Source organism: Paroedura picta, chromosome 4 (assembly GCF_049243985.1).
Source record: "Paroedura picta isolate Pp20150507F chromosome 4, Ppicta_v3.0, whole genome shotgun sequence".
NCBI lineage: Eukaryota > Metazoa > Chordata > Lepidosauria > Squamata > Gekkonidae > Paroedura > Paroedura picta.
This window is the reverse complement of record NC_135372.1, coordinates 48,207,666-48,235,181: the sequence shown is the minus strand read 5'-3', so window position 1 is coordinate 48,235,181 and position 27,516 is coordinate 48,207,666. Positions and strand designations below refer to the sequence as shown.

The following is a 27,516-nucleotide window of genomic DNA, read 5'->3' as shown; positions in this document are numbered from 1 at the left end:
ATGACATTTTCATGTGAATTTGGCATTTTGAAAGAACTGGTTTTGAAAGAACTGGTTTTGAAAGAACTGAAAGATGGTTGTAGATATTATGATACTGAAAGATGGTTGTAGACTTAGATGAAAATGAGTGGAAAGCCTGATTAACTCTAGAAAGTAATAAATGTTTGCAAAGCTGGCAAACGAACGAATGAACTGGAATGCAAATGCAAGTAATCAGCATCAGAACCTGAGATGATGAATTATATAAAAAGTATTGTAATATGCAAATGTAGTTCACAAAAATAGTGAAGGAGTCGTAAGAACTCCAAGTGAAAGCTGGATACCAAGACACACGTGAGCTTGGCAAGAGCGGAGCGGAAGGAGAAATGATTACACCACAATTTGTAAAAAAAACCCTTTGCGGAAAAAGTTCAGTGAATGGGAGGCTTTTCACATTACTTTTCCCACCACAGCTAGTCTAAAGACAAAGCTGACTTAGCTGCAACCTGCTCAAAAATACTCCTGCAGAAAATACAAGCATTTTTCCAGCTACAACCACGATAAGCAACCCAGTGTGAGTATGCTTTGGAATCAATAAATCTAGGTACTCACAGGAGCTGCAGAACACAACTTCTTTATTGCAACCTAGCTCCAACTAACAGGAAAATGAAAGCAAGGAGATATAATAAAGTCAAGGGTGGTGTTTCTTTCCACTCCTAATCAGGCTTCAGTTAACTCTTTTACTATCTAGTTTACTACATCCCTCCCCCTTTACATTTTGTTGTTGTTTATTTAAGTAATCACTGAATATAATCTTTCAAATACTCTGGAGGTCTTCTTGCATGCCTGGGATGATGGTGTTCTTCCGCAGCCTCTGGAACGTTCCCCCCAGGTCTGAAAAGTTCAGGTTCTGTATCTTCCCTCCTTTATGATCTAGAAGCAAAGAACATGGACCATCTGCTTATGAAACATTGCTGGGGTTCAGGTCTTCTAGGCATTGCTGTTTCTCTCCTTGCACTGACTTTTGCACATCGGTTCCTCTGGGGATGTGATTCTGATGTCGCCTGAGGCCCATCCAGTAACCCAATCTGAAAAGACAGAGGCCCTGTCTGTGCTTGAATTCTGTCTGGAATCCAGAGAGGTTGGGAGGCACTAAAACTTTTGGTATAGATGTGATCCTGGACTTTCAAGTCTCTATCATTTGAATGGTAATCATGGTTGCCTTTTTGAAGAGTCTGTTTTCTTTGCACTTCCTCTTCTATTTTGGAACAGATTAAATCCAGGTGGGTCTGTAACCTCCTCCCCTTCAACAACTGAGCAAGACTCACTCCAGTAGTGGTCTGTGAAGTGATTCTATATTTCAGAAGAAATCGAGCTAGTCGTGTCTCCAAAGTCCCATTTGTCCTCTTTTTCATTCCCTCCTTGAAAGATCTGACAGCCCTTTCAACTAAGCCATTGGAATCTGGGTGATAAGGAGATGTTAAAATATGTTTAATTTCATTTCCCCCCAGAAACCCTGTAAATTCCTGGCTAGTGAAATTTGGTGCATTCCAGTACCACTGGAAGTCCGTGACAAGCAAAAGTCTGTCGAAGTTTGTCACATGTTACATCTGAGGTTGTGGGGTTCATTGAGTAAATCTCCATCTACATGGAGTGGGCATCAATTATAATCAAGAACATCTTCCCCAAAAATGGTCCCGCAAAATCTAGATGAAGCTGAAACCAAGGTTTCCCTGGCCACTTCCAGGGATGTAAAGGAGTGACTGCTGGTGTCATTGACATTGGGCACATTACTTGCACTCTTGTTCAAAATCCTTATCCAGATATACAATTTATTTATTTGTTTGTTTATTTATTTATTGACTTGTATACCTCCATTCCCTGGAAGGTCTCATGGCGGTTCACAGTAAAACATTAAAATCACAATAAAACCCCCACAATTCCCGTATCCATTTACAGTAACAACAGAAATGGCATTCTAACCCCTCCAACCCCACCTTGTTCAGTCAGAGGCCGTACCGTCAATACCATGAGAGAGGGAGCTGAACTGATGGATCCTGGGGAGTCCAGAGATGGAACCCGGGCTCTGCCCTGGCTTCAACCATACGCATGGCAGAAGAGCTCTGTCTTGCAGGCCCTGTGGAAAGCTGATAATTCCGGCAGGGCCCTCAGCTTGTCCGGGAGCTCTTTCCACCAGGTAGGGGCCAGGACTTAAAAGTTCCTGGCCCGGGTCAAGGCCAGGCAAACATCCTGGGGGCTCAGGAGAACCAGTAGATTCCTACCCGCAGAGTGAAGAGCCCTGCAGGGGGCATAAGCAACCAAGCAGTCCCACAGGTAATCAGGACCTAGGCCACATATGGCCTTGAAGGTTAATACCAATACCTTAAACTTGACCCAGAAACAGACTGGTAACCAATGCAGATGACGAAGTACCGGCTGAATATGGGCCCTCCAAGATGTCCTAGTGAGGACCCTAGCAGCCACATTTTGTACCAGCTGTAACTTCCGGATCAAAGCCAAGGGTAGGCCTGCATAGAGCGAGTTACAGTAGTCTAGTCTGGAAGTGACAATAAAATCAGAGTCCAGTAGCATCTTTAAGACCAACAAAGATTTATTCAAGGCATGCAAGCACTCTTCCTCAGACTAAGAACTCCCTACATGACAGTAAGAATATATAGCAAAAATTATTTCTGTTAAATTTCTGTATCACACATCCAGATACAGCTGTATGATAATTCTTTGGGTTAAGACCAAAATCTTAAATTTGATTCGGAAGCAGGCTGGTAACCAGTGCAGATGGCATAGCACGGGTTGCATATGGGCCCTCCATGATGTTCCAGTGAGGACCCTTGCAGCTGCATTTTGTACCAACTGCAGTTTCCGGGTCAAAGCTGAGGGTAGGCCCAAGTAGAGCGAGTTGCTCTGTTGGCAAGTCTTTTCATTTATTCACTGTCACTGAAGCCCCTGTATCTATTTCCATGCACACAGGTTCATTATTCAAGACCACAGTACCTGTATAGGATGCTATTCTTTGTGCCTTAATAGAATACATTGTGTGGATCAGGCCTTCTTCCCTTTCAGCCTCTTCTAGATAACAAGCTTCCAGCTTCTTCCCCTTCTCTTTAGGAATGGGTAAGTCATTCTATGGGCCTTGTTGAACTCTCTGAAAACTTGCTCTAGATTTTCTGCCGACATGCCCCACCTTCAAACATTTGTGGCACTGGGAAACTTTATGCCGGCAAACCAAGGCTGAGTGACTCCCTCCACACCAGAAACATCCCTCTTGGCATTGTTCATTGCAGCCTCCATGGCTGTTGTCAGCTCTAGAGCTTTGGGCCAAGTCAGATTCTGTTCTGATAATAACTGCAGTTGAGTTTTCTCATCCTGCACTCTATGCACAAATCTGTTTCTTAACATATCCTCCAAAACATTTCCAAAAGAGCAATGTTCTGTAAGTTTTCTGAACTCAGCTACAGAGTCTAATATAGATTCACCTTCCTTCCTCATTCTGTTATGGAATTTAAAACATTCCACAGTGATATTAGGCCTTGGGGTGTAATGGTCCGTCAAAACCTTTTGCTACTCTGGGAGATTTTGTCTCCAGGCTTCTCAGGATGCAATAGGCCTCACAAGAGGGAATAGGTTTTGCTGCCACAGACACTGAGAAATATTGCTTCTGTTTAGCGGCATCTATGATTCTGTTAGCCAAAAAATAGTGATCTAATTGTCCCATATATAGTTGCCATTCCTCCTTTTCTGAATCAAACTCCTCAATTTTACCACATGAAGTCATGTTTGCACTTCATCACCAATATCCTTAACACTATTTCGCGCCCTTATATATTTGGGAAACAGCCTCCTGGGAGGAGACTGTCCAGGGCCCTGTCCAGCCAGGTCCACCCTGATTGGCCCTCCCCCTCCAGCTCCCACCCTCCCTCCTTGCCTGCTAGAAGCCTTGTGGCTGCGGCCTCCATTGTCGCCCACGAGGAGAGAGGCAGCAACAGGGCTTTGCAGCCCACAGGTACGCTCCTGCTTGGAGGGAGCCGGGGGGGGGGGAGTTTGCAGCCGCCCTGCGGGCCGCAAAGCCCTGTTGCCGCTGGCTGGGGGGGGGGCTTTCCAATTTCTGTAGCTCGCTTTGCGGGCCAAAGAAAGCCACAACCACCCTCCTGCCTGCCGCCCCTTTCAAAGCCCATTTTAAAAATGGGCTTTGATACTAGTTGTAATCAATAAAACAGGAACTGCAGAACATAACTTCTTTATTGCAACCTAGCTCCAACTAACATGGGAAAATCAAAGCAAGGAGAAAGAATAAATTCAGGGGTGGAGTTTCCCTCCATTCCTAATCAGGCTTCAGTTAACTCTTTACTATCTAGTTTACTACAGTATGCACAGACACCATCTTGCTTGTCTCTCTCCTCATCAGCCAGAGGCTTGGTTGGGTTTTAGATCTAACTTAGAATTTGTCCCAGAACATTATTTCCACTGGCATCCCCAATGTACCAAGGAGGGCAGATAACTGACAGAGACTGGAGTGGTCTCCAGTGAACTACAAGTATAACATTGATTTGGCCCAGAAAAAGTGTCTTTCAGTGTTCAGCAAACTGCCCCTTTCCACAGTTTGTATATTTGCCTTTTTATCTTTTATCTGTCCCTTCCCTAGTTTAAAACAACAAGAAGCACAAAAGTTTAATAATTGCCTCGACCAAAAAAAATATAACAATGCAGGGAAGAAACATACATGAAATCATTGAGGCAGAATTAATTACCATTTTGAACAGCCTTAACAACCTTGTTGTGGTTATAGATTGGAACGCGCCCCCCCCCCCCTTGTCAGTGCACAGCAAGGAGTGTGCAGGGATTACAATGTGCATTAACGACTGCAAACGCAGAACATTAGTCATTTTTTCCAGATTAATAACCAGCACGGATCATAGCGGCTGATTTCCTGCAGTATTCTCAAGGCAACAAAGGCACTGCAGAATGATGGACTCAGAGGAGCTTTTCAGATCTTTGTTACGCGGAAGCTGCTCTCAGGAAAGCCATTTTGTGAACGGCGGTGGGGTTAGAGTAGGAAAAAAGTGTAATGAGTTCATATTTTTGAGCAAAATAGTATCCCCAATGGGAGTTAAAAGTATGCTGTTGTTTTACTCCGAGAGTGCAGGGTGTGTATTTCCCGCATCCATGGTCTGCTGCGGTATGCCATACTGTTATCAGTGCTGTGAGGATTAGTGGGTCTTGCACTCACGGGAACTCAGTGCTATTATCTTTCTTTAGTATTGGGTCTAAATCCAGGCACATACAAAGCAGAAGCCAAGGGAGTGTTGGCTATCCTTCCCTCTAATTAAGGTTAGTTAACCTTTTCTGCACAAACCGCTGTAATGTGGCTTTGGTGCTCAAAGGTAAAGAAAACCTTTCAGACTGTAGTACAGAATAGCCAGTTGCAAATAAGACTTAAGGTAAGAGATAATGGGAAATAAAGGAACCAGCCTTTTTTCATACTTTTCCCATCATGTGAAATAAACCTATGCCTTTTCAATAACAACCTGACCGAGTCTGCAACTAGAATTCTGGTTCTTAGTTGCAATGTCAGGTATAAAACTAATGTGTGTGGTTAGTTAGCATTTAGCCCAAGAGAGAGGCCGTGGCTCCAACACTCTAAGCAGCTGCTTTTGTTGGCTCTTTTTTATAGAGCTGGATCCAGGTTTAGGGTTGCCAACAGGCCTGCAGAGAAATGTATACAAATGAGGGGTTTCGTGGCAAGAGGTAACATCACTTGGCATATACCATCCCACTAAGCTTTTGTTGGAAGGGTAGGACATGCTTGCGGGCCAAAGAATCGGACTTCAAGTAACAGCCCAACAAACTGAATTCTGCTGGGTTTTAATAATGATGTGTTACAGTGGTCCTTTATGCCAATAAAGGTATTGTGTGTGTGTGTGTTACAGTGGTGGTAGCATTCTGTTTTATCCTTCATTGTTAGCAGTGTAACCACTATAACTGGATGATGCCTGATTCTACTCAATAGGTTCTTATAACAGGGCTGCTCTCATGTTTTCCTACACATTTATTAAATAAATTCTCCCCCCCCCCAAAAAAAAAAAACTCAGTAAATAAAGCCTGAGCAATTGTAATACAGCCTCTGCGTTTTTTTGAATAATTGGGCCACTGAACCTGAGAGGGAATTATTTAGTGATTTCCCCCAGATACCAATCTGATGAACTGAGAGTAGCTTGTATCTATTCAAGTAGTGGCTAATAAAGTAAAACCCATTTTACTTTTAAATCCTCCTTCGTTTCCCCCTTGTAATTTGGTTTTATGCTAATCAAGGAAAGGGCACGTCCACAATTAACAAAGCTTGTTGTGGAGGAGGGAGGGCATTGGCTATATTGAAAGGATACTTGAAGATGTTCAGTAATGAGTGTTTGCTCGGGGAGCTCAGTTTTTAATCCAGGGGTTATGAACAAAAGCGAAACCTATAAGCAGAACGTGACAATTGCTTATTAGACTTCATAATTTCTGTTGAAAAGCTGTTTAATGATTTGTGCTAGTAAGTAATCCTCACGGACACTAGACTCCTGCTTTAGCAGTTCAGCTCTGCTTTAGCAATTCTGTTATATTTAAGCTAAGGCAATGTGGTATTAATTTCCAAAAACACTTTATAATTTATTTAAGGCCATAGAGAAAAGATTCTAAATTATAAAATGCTTTTGGAAAATAATACCACACACACACACACACACACACACACACACACATTTTATGATTTAGGGCCCTGATTTCATCTGACCTTTCTCTCTATGTGGAGTGAAATATTTTGTTAATTTTGAACTTCAAAAAATCCTAAGCGTCACTTTGAGTGGTTTAAGTTGGAGGATGATCCTGTTTCTTCTGTCAGGGTTCTGGGCTGAGCCAGCAGTAAAATATTATACTGCCAAAGGTTGGGATAGCCAACATTCAAGAAAGAAGAAAGGCCACTCGGTCTGCTCAGCCAGAAAGGAAAACCTCGCCTCTCAAGGGCTGTCTTAATTCATAGGTTTTGAGACACTTTAGGCCTTTGAAGGGCAAATATGCCATCAGTGATTGAGGAGATAAAAGTAAGAATGGTGAGGGACAGGAGTCAAAGTTCCCTGGTTTTGAGGTGGGAGAGGGTAGCCCAGAGAAGCCATGATAACCTAGAGAAGCCATTAGACCCCACAGCTCTTAAAGACTGGCCCAAGTTGTGGTTCAAAGTTGGCATGGCATATTAATGGATGGATGTTCCTGGAACTCTTAAATGTATCATTTATCCAACAAGCCATATTTTTTCATTTATTTATTCCCAATAACATTCTATTTGTGACTTGTAAGTTTTGGAACCAACATTTTCTTATTTACCACTTTCTCAAATTTAGATTGCTCCATTATCTGGAAACATTGCTCTTGTAATTGTCTTAACTTGGGGGCTGGTGTGGTCCAGTAGTCAAAGGTTTAGACTAGAGCAAACCAGATTTCAATACTCATTCTGCCATGAAGCTCACTGGTTGACCTTGATTCATCATTCTGGTTAAATCTATCAAAGATTATGGAGTTGTTGAGCATATAAAATGAAAGAACCATGTGTGCCTGCTTAAATTCATTGGAGGCAGGGGCAGATTAATATGTAAGCAAATGAATAAATAGTAGGGTCCTGGTTTGTTTCCTGCATCATCAGATGATATTATCTGCTTGTTCTCTGTGAAGTACTTGTGTATAAATGGAATATGTTTCCCTAAATCAAACCTATTATAGGTGACTATAAAAACAAAAAACTTAAATTTTAAAGTAGAGCTGCAATTGGATCTTTAGTTAGGCTCAGTACAATTCTATATTCTCTTCAAACATTCAACAGATTACCCATGATGATTTCCTTAAATATAGAAATGTAATTTGTAAGAAAACCTGAAATTTGAATTGATGCATTGATCAGCTTCAGTTTGGAGTTTCTCAGAATGATCTACCTATACCAATATTCACAGCATTATAAACCAAGTATTTGGCTCTTACAGACTTCTTGTTTTTTTCTTTGTGAATTGTATACTTCCTTTAATTCGGAGTCTTTTGTGGAAGTCTTGGACCCTAGCGCAGTTCTTTGTTTCTTAACAGTAAGCTATAATTCCTGCGTTTTTTCCTGCTCATTTTAAATCCCCCAAATTCTGAAAGTCTTTCCTGTAATTTCTTTAATAGGCTTTATTAAGCTGATGATCATTGAAGCAACCAGATCTGCATATAGAGAAACAGCTAATAGAATAATACAGTTTCTAATTGCGATCCCCCCTCCCCCATCATGATCCGTATTTTGCTTCAGGGATCCAACCCATAATGCTAATGGGTGGGGGCAAAGAGCACCTTCTCTCTGTATGACATATAGAGACATGATTTAATCATGCAATGGACATAAGGACAATGTACTTCCAGCTTATAAATCAAATGGGGGAAGAAAGTCAGAGGAACACAGGGAAAAAAATGCTGTGTGACAACTTATTTGGTACTAATGATAGCACAGGGCTCTGTAAAATAATCATGTTAACCAGTGCACTCGCCTTCCTGCCTCATAAAATTTTCCCCTAATGTCTGTTGAGCTGCACTGAGTTGAAGTAGCAGCAAAAGTATACACAAGACTTACCAACATTGAAAAGGTTTCCTGTGGTTCCACTAATAATTGTGGAGAAAAGCATCTATAAGCTCCTTATATATTTGGAATAAAACAGAAGTAGCTTCAGAAGAGGACACCGAAGATGTCCCCCAAACTGATTCATCATGGATCCACCTTTGTACCTTTCCCAGGACTTGAACCTCCCAGCTCAGATTCCGGATTGAGGTAATTTTGCCAGCAAGTGTTTCTGATATAGGCAAGAAAGCGATTACTGTGCCTTATTATGACTTACCCGTTATGGTTCTACTTTATTTACTCTGGATGAATATCTTGCCTGCCCTGTTGCACCAGGGGAAGGAGTAGAATTATGTTTCTGTTGTTTAAAAGTACAGTGGAATAGTTAAACTGATTATTAAACTGAAAAGTTGGAAATGTTTTATGCGATTAATAATTAAGAAATGACATGCATTAGAGATTATTCCATTAAATAAAACTTCTGTTTATGTTCTCTGCAACTCCTTTCAGTTCGCATTGATGGCAATTACCTAGGATGCAGTTGTGATTTTTCTAAGTGATATGAGCACCTGGATGCCATTAAAAGTCATTAAAAATTGAGAGACTGATTTTAACATCTTTTTTGAACATCTCATCCATGTTCTTAGAGACCACATTGTAAGTTTATTAGAAGAAAAATCTGTTGGGAGGGGGGAAAGAAATTGATATCCCCCCCCCCCATGGGCTCTCTGTCAGTACAGAATCTTTTAAGGCCTTATTCACAGATTGTAATAGAATTTGTGTTCTAAAACGGCTTGAGCATTTATTAAAGAGGTAACCACAGTGTTAAGATGACTTTTTCATATTCTTACAATTTTATTATTTGACTAGTTGCATTCATTCCTGGTGAAAGAAATTGCTTCCTGGGACGTATCAATGCCTGCCTTTTCAATAGGATATAATAGGGAAAGGACCTGTGTGTTAGCACAAATCCTCTGCTTCTTTATGACATATGTGGACACTGCCATTGGTATTTCTGGAAGCTTGCTGGTATGCTAGGAGAGAACCTAACAGGGCACCCCTACACAGAGTTACTAAAGTCTAATTCCATTCAAGTCAATGTGCTTAGGTTAGAATAACTCCACATAGGACTACTATGATTCTGTAAGAGAAATGAAAAATTATCCTTAATTGAAAACTTAAACAATTATCAAAGACGAAAGAGAAAGAAGTAGGAATGCAAAACTTGTTATAAATGAAAGTGGTAGTATGATGTAAATGTTGTTGTGAATGGGCAAAATTTGGTTAGTGCTGCTGTTCTCATGTAAATGCTGATCATTGCTTTTTTCTTGCTTTTCATGCCCCATAAAACCTGGCACTCTCATTTAGGTATACACTTCCTGTATATATTGGGAGATAATTTATTTATTTTATCATAGGGTGTATGTAATGTAGCCAAGAGATCCTAAGATTGTCTGGCAGTCACGCAAGAGACATTCAAAGGTGGTTTGCCATTGTCTGCCTCTGCATAGTGTTCCTTGGAGGTCTCCCATACAACCGCTAGCCAGGCTCAACCCTGTTTCTGAGGTCTGATGAGATCAGGTTTAATAAAATGTTCCATAAAAGTGGGTAGCTTGCACTTATGTAAGACATTTCCTCCTGGAAAGGAAATGAAGTATTGCATAAACAGAATTACTCTTGTTGAGCTCTCAATGCTGGATGCATTGTTTTGATGTATTTTACTTAGCAGTTTTCATTCATTTAAGAGATGCTTTCTGCTGATTTCATCTACCAAGTTGTTTTTATAATGATGTAGGGTCATGGGATGGAAGAACCGGTCTCCTTGAGGTGTTAAAAAAATGGTTAAATGTCAGAACGTAGAAGGTAGGGTGAAATGGACTATTCCTGTATAAATAATAATAATAATAATAATAATAATAATAATAATAATAATAATAATAATAATAATAATAATAATAATAATAATAATAATAAATTGCCCGCCACTCTTGGCAGAGCCAGCTCGTGGCAGGTTACAGATAAAATAGGTAAATAAACCACCCTAAAAAAACCCCTTAAAACCAATAGTTAAATTACAATCTACCAAGAAAACACAGCGGCAAGTACCCCCCACCTACCCCTGCTGAGGGACCAGAGGAACAGATGATCACCACAGATGGAACGTGGTAGAGTACTCCTCCTTTGGGGAGGAGTAAGCATCGGGATCTTGCAAAGATTGGTACTGCAACCAGTGCTATTTAATTAGGGTTTAGTGTTGTAATGGCTAGGTTTGCAGATGATACCAAATTATTAATGACTAGTGGCAAAGCCCGTTCGTATAAACGGGCTTTGAAAGGGTCACGCCTGGGGCAGCAGCAAGGCCTTTGCAGGCCTTTGAGAAGTACTCCCTCTCCCCCCCTCCATTTGATGGCTTCCCAAAGGCCTTGAAAGCACACCAGGGCCCTCTGCGATGCCTTTCCAGGCCTTTGGGAAGCGCTCCCTCTTCCCCCCAACCCCCCTCGGCTGGATGGCTTCCCAAAGGCCTTGAGAGCACACCCGTGGCCTACGCGAAGCCTTTACAGGCCTTTGGGAAGCGCTTCCTCTCCTCCCGCCCCCCCCGCAGAAACGTTGCGGAATGAAAAATGCCATTTTAAATAGTGGGATTCGTCGTTATGCATACCTGCCATTGTAGTGATATCCAGTTGCGTTTCTGTCATTTCCCACAGGTTTCTGGTCTCGGCAAAAATCGTTAGACAGGAAGCGATATTGCCGAGCTTTGTCCCGCCCCTGACCTTCAATCAAATGAGCAGCCAATGGGCAGCCATTATCATGCTCCCAAAAAGCCCCTTTCCCTTTAAGGAAGGTTTTAAAGAAAAACACACACACATTGCAACGAATCTGCATTGATTCATTGCAACGGAGAGACCCATCTAGCTAGCAGGTGGTGTTTGAGCTGCCGTTTCATCGTTGCCACGCTCCCCCTGAGTGAAAAAAAAAATACCCCCCCCCCCGCACAGGCAAGATTTTCGGCCAAAAATAGATAAAGGGAAAATAAACCAGCAAACGGGGCTGTGTGGTGCTTGGTGACTTTAAACAGCTCTGGGGAGGGACTGCAGCCGGGGTAGCCTCGCTGGGTAAACAAAGGCTCGCCAGTGCGTTGATCTCCGCTCGCTCCGAGAAAAAAAATGGCGATTGCTTCGCCCAAAGATCAGAGGAGAGAGTCAGGGGGAGGGACTTTGCAGAAACCGCAACAATAGTAACGCACAGAACTTTCCCGCTAGTGTTGCAGATTGGTTGCAAGACTGTAGCGCTTTCCGGAGGGTGAATCCACTTTCTGGGATTTCCCTGAAAGCGCTACAACGAAGCGCTTTTTGCGGATCAGTTTCAGGAGTGTTGCAGATTGTCAACGACGTTGTGCATAACAGCAAATCAGTAGCAATTTCAATTTGCAACCATTGTGCAATTTTGAACGAATGCGGAATGGCCCTTGCTATCCCAAGGACTCCCCCCCCCCCCCAGCTTTGGGGGAATACTGAAAAACGTCTGTATTTTTGAATTAGTGAAATTAAACGCATTCTTTCACTCAAAATGTATAGCATGAAAATGTTTATGTAAGATAGCCTAATGGTAATGCCTATGTTTACTATAGATATGCACATTTTCAAGAATATAATTTAAATGTAAATAATTTTGGTAACAATTATTATGCCACAATGTGTTTAATAATACATCATTAAAGAGTTTAGTATTTTCAGTGCTATAAACTTTCAACCTGTATTCAAATATCCTGCTTGTTAAAATTATGACATCAGTTTTTCTGATTCCAGTTTATCTTATAGAAAAGAATCCCACAAACAACCAAATAATGTAACTTTATATGCTAATTAAATTATAAATGATGTAGGTTGTTAAATCAGTCAAAACATTACATCTGGTAGGAATGTATATCTCAGGTTCTCCTCAAATTTTCATTTTTTTCTAAATAAAAAGGTATTTAATTGTTGCATCAAGAGTACCAGAAATTTTACATCTCTAATATCCAGCATATTTGATTAACCGGCACTCCCCATCCTCCAGGAGTACTCAATAATAAAATGTTTGGTAAATATCTTTTAAAAATACCCGCACCAACTTGTTTTGACTTTTCAATCAATAAAGGGCAGATATTTGGCAAGTAACTGAATACAGCAGGTCCTGTAGAACTTACCTTTAATATTGGCAGACTAAGATGGATGCTGTCCTATTTTTGGAGGCATGAGTTAGTTGTAAATTCCTCTTGTCATCTGAAATGATGGAAATCTTGTGGTTTCTTTCATCTGTACTGGTAGTTATTTTCACCAACTGAGTGCTAAATGGAGGACAGTCTTTTTTGTTACCAATGGCAGCTTGTCTTCTCTGTAATGCTAGTGATAACCCCAGAAAGTGATGAAAACTGAGATTTGCAGCATGGGTCAGTTTTCCATTTTGAACTCCGAGTTTTCCAACTTACAAGTGAGGGTGAAGTTAGAGGGAGTACATTCATTAGAAAAACAATCATTTGAGCTTGTACATAGCTGCTACCTTTTCATCTTGTTACACATCTTGGAAGTCCTGATTGCCAAGGACCTGCACTTACCCTTGGTGATGGAGTAGTTGAGGAGGACAAAAATCTGGAACATTGTTCTATAAGATGTTATATTGAAAACATTGATACAATCCTCATGGTAAGCATTAATCAAATAATTTAGTTATGGAAAAATAATTGGTATAAGTACATGAGAAACTGATCTAGAGAAACTGAGAATAAATTCTCAAGGTATGATCTATAATTGAAGCAATTATTGTGTATTATTTCTTAATATGCTTACATCTCACAAGAGAATAACTCAGATTAATGTAATAACCAATTCTCTTTGCTAATTCCTCCAGGAAATACAGCTGGTATATGATGATATTTTGGTAACAGATTAATAAATTCGATTTTAAGATACCAACAAATGCACTATAACACCACGAAACTTGGCTATTTTGATCCTGGTTAAAGTCCAATAAAATGGGTGAAAGTCCCATCTCTCTGAAGGCTGGTTTGATTTTTTTTTACTTCAGCATTGTATTCTCATAGTAAAGAATGAAAGAAAGCATATAAATCAGAGTGAGCTAAAACATCTTTGTGTGTTTGTGTGTTAGTTAAGTGCTATCATGTCACTTCCAATTTATGGCGAAACTTGGCTATTTTGAATTTATGAACCCTATGAATTTATGACTTCCAAAATGTTCTGTCACTAGCATTCTTGCAAACTGAAGGCCATGGCTTCTTTTACTGAGTCAATTCATCTCCTGTTAGGTCTTCCTCTTTTTTTGCTATCTTCAACTTTTCCTAGCATTATTATATTTTCCAGCGAGTCTTGTCTCATCATGTGACCAAAATACAGTAGTCTCAGGGAGAACTCTAGGGAGAGTTCAGGCTTGATTTGATCAAGAAAAACATCAGTATCAACTTCCATTGTTCTCCAAAAACTGCCACTACATAATTCAAAGATCATGAATTATCGGTGAGGTGGTAATCTTGCAGTCCTGTTTTTATGCTTTTACTCCATTGCGAACTGCCATGAGCTGGCTGGTCCAGGAGTTGGTGGTATAGAAATTTAACAAACAAATGAATAAATAAAACAGTGACTGTCTCAAAAATAATATGAATTTAGGCTGATCCTGCACTGAGCAGTGGACAGGACTAGATGACCGGTATGACCCCTTCCAACTCTATGATTCTATGATTTGGAATTTATAACTAACTTTTATTTGTCTATTATTAGCGTGATTAATGTTCTGCACATACACTCCTTCCCAGTTCAGAATTCTGGGTGTGTGTGAGAGTGCATGTGGGAGAGTGTGAGAGAAAACAAACTACAGTTCATCCAGGTCATACATTCAGACATCATAAGAAACTCCAACTTGATTCTGATATCCCAAACCAGGAAGCTTTCACACATGGTTTTTCTGAGTGAAGAAGGGAAAACAGAGAGTGTATTAGCATAATATTAAACTGGGGGTGCTAACCTGGAGATCCCCAAGCATTGCAGCTTACATCCAGCCTACAAAAAATATGTTTCCTTGGGTAAAATGGAAGCTATGGAGGGTGGAATCTATGACATTGTATGACTAAAGTCCCTGTTCTCCCCAGGGTCCAGCCTGTCTCCCCAGGGTCCAATCTCCAGTATTTCGCAACCTGGAGCTGGCAACCCTGCCCCTCCCCCCCCATCCACCACCACTGCCCAGGTGGACTTGACAACTGTAAACCACATCATGTATATTGCAGGCAAAGACTCACCATGACGGCTCAATTCTATCTTACTTAAATGGAGTTGAACTGATTGTGGGTGTGTCTCAACAAGATGTGGGTTTTTGATGCCACAGCATTTGGGATTGATGGAGACCTCCCAAACACTGTGGAATCAAGACTGTTCAAACTCTGTGGTTGTATGCATTTCTTATTTTTCTAAAGTCTTTTTACAATATTGAGGATTCTAAGCCGAAAATAAAGCAATATTAAAAGGTTGTTCAACAACAGCCTTAGATCTTTCAATGAAGGCAGTCAGCAGGAATGTCAGAAAAGGAATGGAAGTGACTGATTAAGTTTTAGTATCTGTCCTATGAGCCCTGCGTGTTAAGAAATGCATCTTTTGCATGCAGAGAGTTCAGCCCTTCAGTGTGCAAATCTGACAGTCTGGTGGTTGTCTGGGCAAACCTGACAAAGAATAATTTGATACAACCTTTTATAATGGGATTGCAAGTGACATTTTGCTAATGGGAATTTGCTTCCCACTCGATGCATCTGTAACCAAATCTGTTCATGAAGTTTTATATACCATTTGAAGTACTTACAGATATTAGATGGGTATGTATGAGGAATAGATGTCCATGTTTGGGGAAGAAGCAGGAAAGAAGCTCAAGAGAGAGCAACGTGAAAATTACTAGCTGGGAGGCATGGTCATGAGTGGAAGTTATACACAGGGATTGGTACTTACAAACAGAAATGAGGCAAATAATGTGTACAGAGAATCAGTTAAAGACAGAATGATCGGTGTATGTTAAGGTGCAAGGTGTAATATAGATAGTGGTTTTATGTAAAAGTAAGATGCTGGTCCTGGAACCTCCACTGTTCTACAGCAAATGTTCTCAGATTCTTGTTCCTCTCCTTCCCACTGCCAGACCACAGGCATCTTCACCCACCTCTTCTTTCATAATTCTTTTAAATCCCCTAATCTCCACTTCACAATGGCAGTGTGGAATATCCCATATATTGGCAGCAATGTTGCAGATAATAAATACTCTCCCTTGTTCTACTCTTGTTCAAGGTGAGCGGTGAAAGGAAATGTTTAGCTAAAGAATTTCTGTACTACTATTACAGTGTGAGAGCCTCTTGTGGCGCAGAGTGGTAAGGCAGCGATATGCTGTCTGAAGCTGTCTGCCCATGAGGTTGGGAGTTCAATCCCAGCAGCCGGCTCAAGGTCGACTCAGCCTTCCATCCTTCCGAGGTCGGTAAAATGAGTACCCAGCTTGCTGGGGGGTAAACGGTAATGACTGGGGAAGGCACTGGCAAACCACCCTGTATTGAGTCTGCCATGAAAACGCTAGAGGGCGTCACCCCAAGGGTCAGACATGACTCGGTGCTTGCACAGGGGATACCTTTACCTTTATTACAGTGTGATCTTCCACAACTTGATTATCTCTTGTTACCCTTTCTGCATGACCAGGAAATGCTGATCACCACTTTGGGGTTGGGAGACAAATTTCTTCCAGTCCAGACTAGCTTGGGATTCTGTTTTTGTTTTTTTGAGGGAGGTCACCATCTGGCCATGGAACTTGGGTGACTGAGAGTGAGCAGGTAGTTGTGAATTTCCTGCATTCTGCAGGGCACTGGACTAGAACACATGATTCTATGATTCTATTTGGAAGGGGAAGGAAGGAAAATGGAAGTTTTAAATAGCCCAAAGGTCTTGGAAATGTTCAAGGAGATGCCTCCTCCAATCCTGGGTTCGGGAGGGGGGGCATGAACTGGAAACATTTGTGACCATTTTGAGGCCAGGAACCATCTCATGCTCATCCCTACTTGGAAGCATCAGATGCTGGCTTGATGTGTGCACTCCTTTCTCTGTTTGAGCCTATGTTTTTAAGTAATTTATCTTCATTGTTTGTAGATCATAACCGCCTGCTCCCTTTATTCTTGACCAGGGGGGATAACTTTCCTATTGAAGCCCATGTGTGACTCTAGGCCAAGAGCACTGAACATTAGGGAGTCTTGCTGTGAGAAGATGTGTTCTCATAGATTAAAAAGAGCACCCGCTGACTCTTTCTTGTCAATGATCAGCCTTAACAGAGAAAATAAACCTCTTCTGGCACTTGAGGGGGGAAAATCAACAGAACGCTGTTTTGTGTTCTGAGGTAAAGTTGGATGATGCATAATTTTGTCTTTTTACATTGCCATTTATGTTTCATGACTCTCAAAGGAAAGGACACCTTTTAAAGAAAGCAAGAGATTGTGCCCTCCCTCCCCTATACACTTACTTAAGGTTATTCTGAGTCATGGATGGGAAGCTACGACAAACACTCTTATTATTTATTTAATATAATTACATTTTTATACTGCCACTCCCAGCAAAGCTGGCTCGTGGCGGTTTACAGTAATAAAATATACCATAAAAGATTGATAAACCCCCTCAAAACATCCTAAAAAACATCAAACCTGATTACATTAATACCCTGAAATCCCAAATAAAAAACAATGGCAGTTAAAATACAATCCCCTCCCCATGCCCCGGTTTTTCAGTACCCACAATCAAGCCATCACTGTTAACTATGATATAATACAAGGGGTGTCTCTGGCCCAATGGTCCAGGGTATGGTCTAGCATCAAGCCCAGGGACTCTAGGGAGGGAGGGGGCACCCCGATCTTATAACCCCAACCCCTCCACTCAGCCTCAACCAAACATCTGGTGGAAGAGCTACATCTTGCAGGCCCTGCTTGGAAGCAATGAATTATCTTTTTTCACTTATTCCTAGAATGTGTATTGGACCTTTAGGGGTTTCCCTGCTCATCATGGATATATACTTCTATATCTCCTGAAACAGCTGCCATAACTACGTTTGCTCATGCCAAGTCATCTGGATCCCTTCTTTGACTGTTACAGCAAATCCGGTTCCAGATGTACTATGTAGCACTGAGGCAGGAGGAATGGATAGCAGCACCAGAGCCATAGATAGGAAGAAAAAACACAACTACCTTCTTCCCATCTGTACTGAGGGACTTAAGAGAATGTCAGTGGCACTTAATCACAAGTACATGTCTGATATCAGGCTTTATGGGTTGTGTTGCCAGATCTGGGTTGGGAAACATCTGGAGAAATTGGGGATTGAGGCTGAGGAGGGCAGAGCTTGGGGAGGAGAGGAACTTCAGTGTGATATAATACCACAGAATCCGCCTTCCACAGCAGCCATTTTCTGCAGGTGAACAGATCTCTGTTGCCTGGAGATCAAATGTAATCCCATGAGATCTCTAGTCACCACCTAGAGCAGTGGTCCCCAACCTTTTTATCACCGGGGACCGGTCAACGCTTGACAATTTTACTGAGGCCCAGGGGGGGTAGTCTTTTGCCGAGGGATGTCGCTGCCACCTGAGCCCCTGCTCTGCTTGCTTTCCCTCCGGCACCCCTGACTTCCTGCTGTCCGCTGGGGGGGCGCTGCCAGCAGCAACTTTACAGTGCCACGCAGTGCCATGCTGAGAGGGAGTCCCAGCCATGGTGGCCACTGGAGAGCACAAAAGGTGAACTGGCGGCAGAGTGGCAGGGCAGCCCCTGAGGCAGCAGCCGGGGAGGAGGACGAGGAGGAGCCGTGGCCCGGTACCGACTGATCTACGGACCGGTACCGGTCCCCTGACCTAGAGGTTGGCAGCCTTATTTATGGAGGAGCTCTGGGTGGCATGTGTTTTCCTTCCTCCATGTTACTTGCATAACAAATCTACAGAGGATATACAATGAGCTTCATGGCAAATGTCCCAGTCATCAATCAAACATGCGTTTGTAAACCTTTTTCTTCATACTTTCTGCCACTCACGTATACTCTCCCTCTGTGTTCCATCCTTGTCTCTACACCATGGGCTTTCCTCGGTGCATCTCAGCTTTGTAAGTAGGGCTGCAACACAGGGCTTTTGGAGCATGTGGAAAATCTAGCAGCTACAGCCCACGTTCCAGGTTTCTGGAGAGGGTGGAAAGTCTAGAGGAAGGACTGCTGTATCCAACTGCTCGAATGTTAAAAGCTATCATGACAGGTGGGGCTAGAGGTGCCTGATAAATACCTCTTGATCCTGAAAATGTCTTCAGGGCTTTTGATGATGAAAAGCGAATGGATCAGACAGCTCCAGTCCCATCTCCTAAGGCTGAGCAGGCTGACTCAACTGCTTGCCTAAGCAGAGCTCTTGTTATCTTCTGCTGGCTGCTGGCGGGATGTTGGGTCTCCAGATGGGCACCAGAAGGCATCTTCAAGGTACATTTGTGATGTGACACTCTTGAATTGCTGAGCCCTGCTATATGCAGCGAGAAGATCTATAATATGTTATCTTCCCTCGAGTAACTTCAGCTGGTTTGCAAGCAAACCATTCCAAGCTGTCTGAGGACAATAAATATGTTCTCCCACTGGTGTTCTTTCTGGTTGATGCTCAGACAGCATGGTTAGGTTAAGGCTGGGGCTAATCAGGAGAAATTTATCATCAAATCTTGTTGATGGTGAAGGTTAGTAACTTGTCTTTGGAGCTGTTTTATTTCCAAATACTGATAATTGCATGTCAGAAGGCAGTTTCTGTTTGGTCTCTCACAACTGCCATGATTGTTTGACAGTTAAGAATATCTGGGATACACACGACATATAGAGAGAGACTAAGGTTGACTGAAATCTACAGAAGTTCATTCTTGATTCTAATTCTGATTTGTGAGATCCAGGAAAAGGACAGCTGACCTTTTCTGAGTTCCACAATGAAATGTGTCTGATTTTGCAAATATTTTCTTCCAGCATGCAATCCCATGATGTTGTTTTGTTGTTATTACTACACTGCAGTAAAGGAGTCTTTTTAGAAATAAGGCGATGTGTCCTATGCTCTGGAGGCAGCCATGATAAGTTCTCCTCTGGAGCAGCGCTGACACGTCTGGATTTTGCAACTGCAGTGTAGTCTGGAGTTGGAGGCAAGGCACTGGAGCCAGAGCCAAGGGGAGGCAAGGAACTAGAGCACAGGAATTGTGCCTAGTGTACCAAATGATTCAACAAAACAGCCTTTGCAAGTCTCAACCAGAGTAGCTAGGAGGTAATCAGGCTCAGCTGAGTTTCTTGCAGGTGTCGAAGCTCCTGTAGCTGTGCTTTGGACAGGACCTGTTGAGAAAGTATCACTTTCACTGCATGGCTCTGGGATGGGGATTGCACATCACTACTTCATGCCTTTGGATCTCCTCAACCTGGGCCTTATGCTGTTGCCATTCACGCAAAGTGGGAATGGGTCCTAGGAGACTATGGGCCCAGGTCTGAGATCTCCATGGAAGCCAATGTCAAGGACTTGCTTACAAGCTCTGACAGGGTGGCCTCTGGCGCTGTTGGCACATCTGCCATATTATTCATGAATTTCTTAACCCAAGGTTGGCAACCCTTCCCCCAAAGTCTCCATCTTTTGGATGCTGGAAAAGCCTTCTCCTACTTGCTCCTGGCCATGGGATTTTCCATTTCTTGCCCCCCACCCCTCTCTCCAATGAGAACCCAGAATGGCTTTTACAAATCACCTTTACAAAGATATATTTTTCTCCAGTCTAAAATATGGCCACTGCCCAACAACCAAAAAAGAAGGATAGGAGGACAATATGTGTTTTGAATTTGCAGTAGACCTAATACCTGGAAAGATGTGTATATTTGTATGTGTGTGGGGGGCACCAGGGATGTTGCCTGGGAGCCAAGAGAGTGGCAGCTCAAAAAGGTTTGGAAATCACTGCTTTAGGCTGATCCTGCATTGAGCAGGGGGTTGGACAAGATGGCCTGTATGACCCCTCCCAAGTCTATGGTTCTATGATTTTTACTAGTGTTAGTACAAAAAAGTATATTAGATAATGTGATATGCAACACAAGAAAAGAAATTGTGATGATACGGTTTGACACATGTAAGGGACTGAAAGGAAACCCCATTAGAATGCTGAACTGGATCTTACTTTCGTATGAAAATACTTTCAGACTTCTGGAATGCACGTGTGCTGGTTTCAGTGGAAACACTGCAGATGAGAAGTTGTTCTGGATTAATGCAGTTCAGAACGTTCTGAAAATCTTTGTATTCCTGCTGGCAGCAGCATTTTTTAGAAGAAACATTACAGCAAATTTTTTTAGAAAAATAGTGCCTTGAATGCTTCTTAGATTTCTTTGAGAACAAGGGGGATGATTTTCACCAATCCTCCTCAAGCTGTTCCCGGGGGTCCCCTTCCCCCTGTGATTACCAATTCCCAGGGCATTTGGCACTGCTCCGAGAAGACAAAATTGGTAGAAATCCCCCTGCCCTGTGCCTGTGGGCATCTAGATGGGATGCAGCCCAGTTTGTAATCTTTGGAAAGTATTTGGGGGGGAAAAAAACTTTTAATCTCCAAGAGTGTCTGTGAGCATAATGCTACAGTTTACTGTTTTTCTTCTCTTTAGAGACTAGGTGAACTGCACCATAGTTCTTTGCTGCATTCTGTTAGGACATACTTGACTCTAGGTTTTTTTTTAAATTGTGCATAACTGTGTGCTGGATCGCAGCAGGCACAGGGCATTATGGTAGGGCATTAGACCTTCTTGATAGATTGCATAATGTGCTTTAATTGGCTTAAAGTATCTTCCAAATGCAGTTAGTTGGAAGCTAATTGCTAGTATAATGCTATAAGCCATCTTAAAGTGCAGCCAGTTCCCAAGGCAGGAACTATATCCAGGGTGTGAAAATAAAAAAAAGGAAAAGGATTCAAAATAATGATGCCACATCTAGAAGTAATGAGGGAAAGGATGATCAGAGTTCCATTTGTTATTTATGTAACTGCCCCACCTTTGTGCCCAGAAAGAATTTCAGCTGCAAGGGAAGGAAGTCTGGGATCATATTATTGTAGGTTGCACTAAAAAGCAAATTAAAATTGGAGTTTGGAGGCAGATAGGAGATCATGAATAGAAGTGTTTTTCAAGCATTTTTAACAGGGTTATTCTGTTGTGAAATGTGCTAACATATTTTGGGTCTAGACGTTTGTGGCAGGTTAGGTTGATTGATGAATGAAGTGTTGACAGACAATGTTTCTGTCAGTTCAGATCTGGATCTTGGAAAGCTTTGTTGAAGTTTTATGGATTATGTTCCCATTGATGACTTCTTGTTTTATTTGTTTGAATGCTACCCAACTATGTTTGGCTCTTCACACCTTTGTTTGAAGCTAATAATTTTGAATATGTAAATCCTTCATTTTGCAAGCAACATGGCTTCCTTGCTTTTCAGATAAAATATGTCTGTTTTTTATTATAGTTATACCAGACTTGACAGGGGAATTTTCTGAATTTTGGGTGCTGTATGAGCTGAGAATAGCAATATTTTCATCTTGTGTTAGGTGTGGGATAGTACTCTTTCGCCTGTGTTGTAAACTCATTACATTATTGGTTTGGGAAATCTAACCTAAGAATACAAGAGCTACTCTGCTGGATCAGTCTAGTAATTAGTCTAGTCATGTACAGTCTTGCTTCCTTCAGCGGCCAGACAGTTGCCCTTCGATGGCCAACACAGAGGTCGGTTCAACTATATCTACTTCCTGATATTGCCTCTAATACTGGTGTTCGAAGGTTGACTGTCTGAATACAGTAGTTCTGTTTGGTCACCACAGCTAGCAGCTATTGATGGACCTAACCTCCATTAATTTATCCAATACCCCTTTTTTAATCCATCTATGATTGTGGCTATCACTACGTCAACTGGCAGTTAATTCCAGAATATAATTACTCATTAAGCAAAGGATCCATCTTGAATCTATTGCTCATCAACTTTGTGGGTGCTCCTGAGTTCTGTTATTATGGGAGAGGGAGAGAAAGGTCACTCTGTCCACCTTTTCTAGCAGTTCTGCCCTCCTGGTTGCACTTTTTCTAAACTGAAATGTCCCAGACTCTATAGCTTTTTCTCATAAAAACGGTGCTCCAGCCTTATTAAACATTTTTGTTTCCCCATTTTGCACTTTCCGCAGCTCTGTGAGATATATATATATATATATATATATATATATATATATATATATATATATATATATATATATGTTTAACAATAAAAAACACATTAAAATTAACTAACTCTCACCCTTCCAGAGCCATCAAGAGAAACCCTGGTTGAGAAAGTATGCCTTATACTTACCTGTGTTCAGCTTGATTTGCCCAATCACCCAATTTATATATACTTACTTATTTAAAACACTTTTCCACCCCTTCATGGTCCCTAAAGTGGTGCCCATAAAAACAGTAAAACATTTAAAATTATAAAATAATTCAGTAAATATATATAAACAAGCCAACAACATAGGCCAGTTACCATTACCAGGGGGCTGTCAAATGAAAATAAAAAAAAATGTTCACCCACTGATGGAGTATAACAACAGAGAGAGAGAGAGAGAGAGAGAGAGAGAGAGAGAGAGAGAGAGAGAGAGAGAGAGAGAGAGAGAGAGATGAGTTCTTCCTTGGAAAAGAGTTCCAAACACATGGTGCCATAACTGAGAAAGCCCTTTCTCAGGTTTCCATCCATCTAGCCTCAGATGTTGTGGGCAATGGAAGCAGGACCTCTGAGGATGATGACCTGAAGGAATGACTAGGGTCATATGGGGGAAGGCAGTTCTTAAACTAGGTTGGTCCCAGACCATACAGGGCTTTAAAGGTCAATACCAGCAGCTTGAATTGAGGCCAGAAACAAATTGAAAACCACTGTAGATGGAACAATGCTGGAGTAATATGGTACCAGACCAACTCTTCAGAGTCCTTTAAGTGAGATGCTGATGCTTACACTACTATATGTGTGAGTGTAAGGAACTATTAGTTGCCAGGTTGTTAGCAGACAATATCCTAATCTACATATGATTCTACCATTATCCTCTATCTTAGAGGATAATGTATTGTAATAGAAATCACATCTGAACAGATTTTTGCTGAGGACTGTGAGAGCTAGTACTAGAGATTATAGGAGGGGGGTGTATTTTCAGGTTATCTGGAGCATGAAGAGAGTTTCATGCGAGCAAGATGAAAACCATTTCAGTTCATGCAGCAGGTCTGTGGGGGAATGTGGGAAACTGGATATTTGCGTTACTTTCCCCCACATTGCTAATTGTAATGACCTGTTTCCTTCTCAGATGGCAAAAACATCTGAGATGCTTGAGCTAAGGCGGCCTAGGGAGCAGAAGTTTCCTGCTCTTTGTTTTCAGTATTGGATGCCTATATTGTTTTGCTTGTAGAAAGCAAAGGCATTTATACCTTTGTATATATGCCAATTTAGACTATATTTCATATTAGTAAAGCAGTAACGTAAGTTTAGGCTTAATAAGAAAGCAAGTATTGAATATATATTCCAGTCTCCCTTCTTCACTATTTCTAGGTTTTTTTCCCTACTATGGTGTCAAACTTTCCAGAAATTGTACATACTTGAATAGCTTAGGGGTCTGCTTTATTTCCTTTGTTTTCTGTACCTTGTCATTAGAACAAGCTTTCTTAACCAGGATTTTGATAAACCCTGGGGTTTCTTGGCAGCACTGGAACGGTTTCCCAAATGGGTGGGAGTTAATTTAAAAATATCTTTAAAAATCTGTTAAATAGTTATTGGGTGATATGACCCTCTCTGGTCATGTCAACCTGTACCTCCCTCTCAGAATGGCCAAAGATGGGCCTGGAAGGGGTGGGAAGGGGAGGGATCCTGGGTGGGCATGTACATAGCTATGATTCCCAACCATATTCTGGATGATCATACCACTTCTTGGGTTTCTTGGAGCCTGAAGAATGTTTCATGGGTTACTTAATGGTCAAAAGGTTGAGAAAGGCTGCATTAGAAGATACCTGCAAGACTGAATTCTTGTTAGCTTTGTGATTTGGTAGCTACAACAATGCTGCTTCTTCCCACCCAACTGGAATAACCAGGGAAAAATGCCCTGATCCCTCCCCACTCCCACAGCGACCTTTAGAAAACTGCCAGTGCGGCAAGGAGCTAGGTGGAAGAGGCAGAATGCTGCATTTCTTGTGCCAACTAAGTAATGGAGAACCGTGTATCAATTATTCCTTTGTATCTCCAGACTGTTTGTCTGTCTGCCAGCTACCTTTCTACTACAGGCATCGTCCTTTGACTCCCACTTTTGGGTATAGAGCCATTGTTGTTCTTGAATCAGGGCACCTGACAGGTTGTCATTGGAGTCTGAAAGGGTGCTGTACCATTAATATAATGAAATGCTCTTTGGGAATTTATTTATTTATTTTATCATGGAAACTATCGGAGTGGAATGCCAGTCTGCTTGGCAGCCAAGGTTGCTAAGCAAAGGGAAATAGAATAAGGGTAATTTCAGGGGACAGAAGACACTCATAATGGGAGTTCAGAAGAAAATGATTGGTCCTGCCACTTGCTCACCTAATTCGCATTACCTCACCTCGGTTAACACCCAGTTCTTTCAGGTCACATGACCACCATCATTGTCCTCTTAACATAGATATGCAAGCTCAAACGGTGTGAATAAAATGGTAACATTTATTTTCTTTCAAGTTAAATTACCCAGATCTCTGAAAGCCTGCATTTCTATTCACCCGTCTAAAATTGCCCTTGAAAAGTTAAATCTTGAGATAGAACATGACATGACATCAAACAAAGAAAGGATCTAAAGTGCTACTATATTAGTTCCACTAAGGCTCATTTTATGCCATTGTTTTCGAAGAAATGTTTCCATGCAGAGACACTTTGGGGTAAAACACTTGAGTTGTCGGTTTCAACTTGGTGTTATGATTTCTTCCTTGTTTATTTTAACTCCCTGTTTTTCTTTTTCAAATGCAGCTTCTAAGATTGCTTAAAAAAGATGAAGATCAGTGAGGGAGGAGTTTAAAACCTTCTGCTCTTGCAATGGGATAAGCCAGCCTCTGAGCTATTTTTAGTTCCAGCAGGGGTTAAAGTAGACTATGGTGGCTTTTTATGTTGAACTAGAAATATAGCCCGCTGTATGTGGGATGCAGCGGGCGCTAGCAACTCACACTTTGGCATGTCCCACGGCGACGGCTCTCTGTGGCGGCTCCCTGTGGCGTCGGCTGTCTGCGGCGGTGGCGGCAGGGAGGCCCCAGCAGCTGCGCTCCGCGCGACTGTCGGGGGCTCCGTCTGGCGGCGGCCTGACGCGGCAAGAGGCACTTTGTGCCTCTCGCCACGTCAGGCTGCTGGGCAGGGAGCCGCTCCGCGCGACTGCCGTGGACTCCCTCAGGCGGTGGCCTGCCGCGGCGACGCTGCGCGCGGCTTGCAGTTGCTGGGGCTGGGAATCAGAAGGATTGGTCCCTCCGATTGTCTGTGCAGGGGAAGGGTCCAATCCGGACCCTTCCTCATCATGGACACATCCCGCCCCATAACCCCTTAGCGCTTTATTTAGTCCACGGCGCCGCGGGCGGTGTTTAGATGAATGGCTGGGGGAAAAAAGATTAAAGTCTCTGTTTCTCCTCTGTGACCAAGCATTTCTGGTAGCTAAATTTGCAGAAAACACGCCCCCCCCCAATCATGTAAAATAAAGCAAAAAATTTAGCGGAACCCATAGAAAGAAATCATATTGGCCCAACTTTCCCACTATCAAGAATCCCAATCAATCTGTTTATTTTACTGGAACCACTTGATGGGCCAGTTTTATCGTTCGCCTATTCATCCCTAGCTCTGGAAGCAAGTCAGCTTTCTGTTTGCATGCTACTGCTTCATCACTGAAGCAGAATTCGAAATGGTGAAACAAAGGGCCAAACTATACAAGCTTCCTACAGGGACTGACAGCCATATTACAACTGCATGTCCCCATTTTAAAGTGGCAGAAAGTGCTGATCCCAATAGGAAATGCAGTGGAGGTTGAGGAGGGGCTCCTGTCTCCGCAGCACCATGTGCCCAAGCCAAAATCGTGCCAGGTTTATTATTCGGCCTGGAGGAGCTCCACATTTACTGAATGCTTGCATATACAGCAGACTTTTCCAATCAGGGTTTTGGGAAACTCTGGGGTTTCTTAATGGTCCTGGAAGGGCTTCTGGAATGCTGGAAGTTAATGATTTTTTAATATATTTTCTAAATGTGTTAAACATTTATTAGGTGATATGACCATATATGGCCATGTTGACCCCACCACCACCCAAATGGCCAATGATAGGCCTGGAAGGGATGGGAAAGGGAGGGGCCCCGAGTGGGCGTGTACACAGCTATGTTTCCCAACCATATTCTGCATGATTGTGCCAATTCTGGGGTTTATCAAAAAATGCTTCAGGGGCTTCTCAACGGTAAAAAAAGTTGAGAAAAGCTGATACACAGACTTCCAAAATGGCTAATAGTGCTCCCCTGAACCATTGGGAAAACCGCATGGGGAGGGAGACAGGAGCGCCTCTGATCTGTATTGGCCTGCACAGTGTTTTTAAAATGGAGCTTCCACTGGAATCTCACAGCTTCAATATTGTTGCATACATATTAACATTAATTGTTTAAATTTTATTCTTGGGCTTTCTTGACCCCCCCCCCCCTAGTGAGCTGGCTTGGAGCGGTTTCCAACATAATCAATTGACATTGCAATAGTTCATTAAAAATACATATCGTTTAGCTCTAAATGTCGTAACTGTGGTTGCTGGAGGATATACAAATCTGCAGGGCCTCTATTTCATTCAGTATGATAAAACGTGTGTAGCCAAGTGTTTCATATAGC

At 42.1% G+C, this 27,516-nt stretch overlaps 1 protein-coding gene across 8 annotated transcripts in view; it reads left to right on the top strand.

Moving 5' to 3' along the window:
* KCNT2 (potassium sodium-activated channel subfamily T member 2) overlaps window positions 1-27,516 on the top strand; it is a 274,796-nt gene that overhangs the window by 57,772 nt on the left and 189,508 nt on the right. The window lies entirely within an intron of this gene.